This window comes from Maniola jurtina, chromosome 16 (genome assembly GCF_905333055.1).
Source record: "Maniola jurtina chromosome 16, ilManJurt1.1, whole genome shotgun sequence".
In the NCBI taxonomy this organism is placed as follows: Eukaryota; Metazoa; Arthropoda; class Insecta; order Lepidoptera; family Nymphalidae; genus Maniola; species Maniola jurtina.
The window spans coordinates 1142109-1148291 of record NC_060044.1 but is presented as its reverse complement, the minus strand read 5'-3'; positions in this window follow the sequence as shown (position 1 = coordinate 1148291).

Genomic DNA, 6183 nt, shown 5'->3' with positions numbered 1-6183 from the left:
TCTTAAAACTTTCAGGATCATGCTTCACTAAAAAGATCAAGGTTGGTCGTTCTCCATCTATCTTTCCCCCAGCTGAAGTAATTATTACTATTCTTAAAATCTTAAAAGTTACATAATCGATATATTTACTTGACTATCATAAATATTGTCCCCGTCAAATTAGGACGCCAACGACGGGGCACCCTCCTATCTTCCTTAAAGTAACGCAGATCTGCCAGCACCATATTTTTTAAAACCATCCCATAGGTTTTTCTATAAATAACAAACCAAAGGAAAATGACGTAACTATTATTCTATGAAACTTGACAATAATCGTAACCACGCTCGATATTTAACTTAAGTGTCATTTGGACTCAGGAGTATTATGCCAAAATTGAACAGAGCTTTCAAATCACATTTGTGCATACTAAATGTTAGATTTGCTCACATTAGTTAAATTGAAAAGTTACATTACGGCCTTAGTTCTCTATACATAAGCACACAATAGACTGGCTTCACTTTTATTTCCGTCCGCATGTGCTCTATCATTTTCCTTTCGTCTGTGTCAAGTTAAACTTTAAGCTCACTTTAAAATTTTGTTTTCAAAGTAAATTACAATGTGTATAATATATTCAATATATTTATACTTTATATACGTATTTATACGCGTTGAATGTGAATTCCTTTAAGCGCATGGCCCCTTGGTCGTGTATACAGGGCTTTAGGTGATGGGACAAACCTCTGAACCTGTAGATCTATTACCAACGGATATACAGTTAATGCAATTCACGAAGGCGAGTGGCTCATGCTTGTGTTGAAGTCGTATCGGTATTAGTAAGGTACATCAAATGTTTAAATGTGTGCGTTTGCTGGCGACTGATTGGTCCGACATGCACGCACACTTACGCAATGCCCGCGTATACGACGTAACCACAAGTAAAGTTCACTCGCTTACGTGAATTGCAAGAACTATACTAAAAGCGCATTGAGAAAACAAATAGGTACCTAAGTATAACATAAATGAGTGTGAAAGATGGTTTTTACATTAAGTTATTTAAAAAAAACTTTTGCACAAAAGTAGCAAAAAAATCCTTACCCTGATTATATAAATCAGGGTAAGAATTTTTTTGAAGATACCATATTATGTTTTTTCAAATTCAATTTCAAAATATTTTTATTCAATTAAACTTTTACAAGTGCTTTTGAATCGTCAAAATAATCTATCTACCACTGGTTCGGAATGCCGTTCCTACCGAGAAGAACCAGCAAGAAACTCGGCGGTTGCTCTTTTCAAGTATTCAATTTACAACAATTTGACCATAAAACATTAAAAAAAATAGTAACTATTTATTTTGTGATGACTTTCACTCATAGATTAATATTGGTAAGTATTATAGTTCGGTACAAAAAATATAGTATTTAAATTAACGTAAAAATTAATGTAATCTGTCGTTATGTGACTTAGCAACATTGTTACCTATTTGTCAAAAATTGGATGGTCTTTTTGACAATTAATAACAATGTTGTTATGCGACTTAACGCCAGATTACAGATAGATTGAAGATTCATTGCGGCCATTAGTCTGAACTATTTATTGTTGAAAAAGTTAGAATGTGTCTTTTTTTCTTGGGTCTTGGTTTTCAGCCAAGTTATGAACTTAGATTCAGAGATTTGTCATATTATTCTAAAACCCTCATATACCTTAATACTAATATCCCTTTTAAAATAAGGCTCTGTTCTCTACAAGGCAAACTAATTCATAAGATGATTAATAGATAATTTTTTTTTTTAATTTAAAATATTAAACTTTACATTACAAATTTTTCGCCTTGCAGCTTTTTTGAGAAAATCTCAAAATGAGACCATCCTTTAATTAAGTCTAATGTCAATCAATTATTCAAAAATGTATCCAAAAAATATATTTTTTTAAATCAGATAGGTATTCAGTTTATTAAATCGTTGTACCTAATATGTTTTTAAGAAGTTTTAGTTAAGTACCTACCTATGCAAAGTAGTGAGAGGATCAAATTCAGTAAAAGTATGACACAACTAATGGATGGTCTCTAAGGAACCGTTTTGAACAAACTGCTTTGAAAATAACAACGCAACAATCAATAAATTTATATAGATAAAAATCAACAAATTAAAAACTTCATTGAGCCAAGACTTGACTTTCAACAAAATGGCAAAATGCGATTGTAATCAAAAAGAGGATAAAAATCCACAGTGCCGGAATGCCAAACCTTTAGCATCTATACCTTATTCAAAACTATTTTCTATATGACACTAACAAACCTATAAAACGTATTTCTTGACGATAAAGTGTGTCACTCTCAAGAATAACGACATTCTTCATTATATCTTCATATTTTACATTACAATCACCATTACATGAAAATCTGTCAAATAGAAAATAGTATAATGAATGTGGTATAATAAAATACTATAGTACATATTAATATAACATTTATAATATGATACACTTATATTACATGTATGGTATACCTACAGCCTAGCTTGCCTACACTAAATACATTTGGTCTTTGGATGAGCATGTAATATTATGGCTTGTGTCATTGTTTGTAATTTTACAGTGAGGCCAACATAATAAACTAATCCGATTTTTGACAGTTTAATACTTTTTAACTACCAATCTTCTTCCGAGCTGAAACTAAGCGGATTTTTTTGCAGTTTGGATTAGCCGGATTTGTCAGGATTTTAGCCCTCGTTATTAGTTTTTCAGAGCTTATGTTAGCAGTCGATTATGTCGTACCTATTAGTTATCCAATGAAACAATTTTTATTTAAGCCCTTCAGTTACAGTCTTACGTGAAATAAGCCTGACATGGATATAGCCAATATAGGACAGGTGCTTACACAGGTGTTAGTTTGACTTGTTTACCCCAGCATGATTCTAGTATAATAATATCATGATTTATATATTCAAACCGATTTGACAATTTAAAAGTTTTAATGCAGGATTCAACTGTCAAAAAGCGGACCACACGTTGGTCGTACTTTAAATAATAATAAGTGCACTTTTCGAATTTTAGTACTTGAATAATATGTCCTTTTAAATACTATTCTAGACTAGACCAGCAAATAAAAGCTTCGCACCATTAACCGATTAATAAAGAACTTTATGTAGGAAAAATATAATAATAGAATCACAGAAACCTTAAAAAATTCAATTGAAAAAAAAAAACAAAGTAACAAAATTTGAGAAACACTGTTCCACAAAATAATTATTAATAACTAAGTAAACTATACGAATAGTGTAAATTAAAAAGTGTTTAAAAATTAAGCCGCGTTGACATGGTGCGAGTGTTCTGAATGGCCTACTCGTACGAGTTAGCTTGTATGGGAATCTAGTTGGAATGTGAATACATGTCAGCTCATCAAACGTCATTGATTTCAAAATGACAACTGATTTGCCGCTGCAAATTAGCAAGAGTAGATAACAAAAACTATTTACTCAGTCAAGGCGCCAAAACAATGATTAGAGTAATGTATTTTTTGTATCGTTTAGCCTTTGCGGGTGTTCACCTCTCTAAATAAAGTTTTAAAAGCACGAATTGATTTAAAAGCGTCTTCAACTTCAAAGAAAAATTGATTCAAGCTGTTCCGAATCTGGAATCACGCTTATTCTTATTTTGTTCAGTCCTATATTCTAGTAGAAGAACAATTTAGTAACACTAACAATGCAATAATATGGTGCGTTAACACGTAAGCGTCGGCAAATGTTAACCAGCGCATGAGTAAAAAAACGCTAAAGATTTTTGTCTTAGGCTCAGATCTATAGAGGGCACTTTGACTTTGCTCAGACTTAAGATACTGTTACTGAGACAGCGCTATACCGCTGCCATAAATCTGTCTCGTTTTAACTGAGACTTAAGTCTAAGTAAAGTCAAAGTGCGTTCTATAGATCTCTTTAGATTTCAACCGTAGACAAAGTATTTAGTGCTATTCAACTTTCGTGCGCTTGTCGAAGACCAACCAATACAAGACAGCTGTATCCTACCATAAGTGTAAATACCCCAATAGATGGGAAAATTGTTAAGTAGATAATTTAAATTACATATAGTAATTTAGTTTCCAATAGCTTATCCAAGCGCACTCGTTTCAGCATACTCACACAATGTAAACCCGGCTTTATAAATAAAAAAACGATGCAATGATTTTCTTAAAAAGTGAAATTCGTGAAAACTTTTCGATAAAATTCAGGTACCTAATTGGGACAAACCCGCTTTCGTTCACGAAAGCAAATCAGACATTTTCTTTCAAAGACTTTAGTAGTTTGACACATTAACGAGTGATAGAGTCGAGAGGTAAACTAAACAAGTAGAAAAACGAAAGGATACTAAGGGCCCCCACAAGCCACTGACTTTCAATCGGCCGATAAAATTTAGTAGAGTAGGGTAGACTTTAGACGGTTGGGACGGCACTGCACTGACTAAACTGGTATTTGGTACATTTTTTGACATTCAACAATAGGAAGTATTAAATAGTCTTATAGCTCGATCACACAGGCTACGTAAGCGTAGACGTAGCGCGTACCATTGCGTTGTAATGTATGAAACTGTAAGAAACATGGTATACCGCTTGCGTTAAGTGTGGACGTATGTGTGACCCGGTGTGTTAGGGGTTTACGCGCGTCACTACGCACGTGTCACGTTTACGTGGTTGGTGTGAATCGGCCTTTAGTCTCAATAATAGCCGCAGCGCTGCAGTCTACTTTTATGAAGGCGCCCTTAAACATGCTTTCCCGTATTCAAAGTAAGGACGTTCCAAGGAAGCAGTTGACTAAACTGTCGTCCAATTAAAAGTTTTTAGTCTGTGAGGACCCTAACACTACTTATAAGTTATCACAAGGGACACATCGCAAGTTTAACTCGCGGATATAGTTACGAAGGCTTCTATGGCCCTCCAAACGACTATTTAACGCCGTATATTTGACAATTACTTCTATACCAAATATATAATATCAATGGTCTTGATACTTGGATAAAACTAACGGTCATAACCTCAAGTGTATAGTGCGAGTGTACATTTTGAGATCTCACTTTTAAATTAAGGACTAAAATGGTACTTTTGACATGACGAGTGAGATCTTAAAACATATGCATTGGCCTGGAAAGTCACGACGCGTGGCGGCAGCGGTGGACATCACCATGAACAATGTGCAGTCTGAGTGAAGTCGAGCCGAATGTTTTTGATATCAACTTTTACTTAGGGCCGATTTTTGAATCGTCAAATAACTTTTTCCTACAGAAAAAATTTCAAAAGCTCAAATTAATTCCTAAGATAAAAGTTATTTGACGATTGAAAAATCAGCCTTTAGACATAATATTATGTTTGATATGACATGTCCGATACACCATTGAAATCGATATATGCACTGAATATGAAACTTTGTATTACAACTTTTAGTTGTTTTGGAAGCATTTCCGTCCCCATCGCCACCGTTACGCGGTGTGTGTGACCAAGCCTTAACTGTAGCGAATAGTTACTATGCATTTCAATTGTGGAAACCATCGGATCAAATGTATCGTAACTTTTGTACCTATCAATTATTTAACAGTTGTTTGTAATTCTTGGTTTAAATTTTACTGTTTTAACCTACAAAAAAAAACGATAAAACAGTAAGTAGGTACTTATAAGGATTACACACAAGATAAGCACAACAATAAAGAAATTTCAATAAGTTTGAATTTCAGACATGTCGATGGTCTTTACATTTGAAATGGATAGTATCCACACTCGAGGCATTAATACTAACGCCCGATTTACATTGATCAAGGACACCAGCGAGTAGATAAGTACAGTGGTGTAAACCGATCGGATAATGGCACGTCAACTTGGTTCGCCACTGTCCGATCAGTTACACCAATGTACTTCCTCATTGTACTTATTTACTGGCCATTGTCCTTGACAAGTGTAAACCGGACCTTATACAAAACCGTAGTCCCGATATACTAAAAACCACACATGATATTTTATCACAATACATATCAAAATATATTATAAAACTACGATTGCACACAGCAATGCTAAAAACAAAATAATAATGCTCCGAGAGATTGTGGAAAATTTTGAGGAGATGCTTGATAAAAATAAACTCGTATGTTTCCACTACCTTTGCCTTGATAGAATATTGTTGATCCGATGTACCTACATGGTTAAGGTCATAAAATGTGAATACACC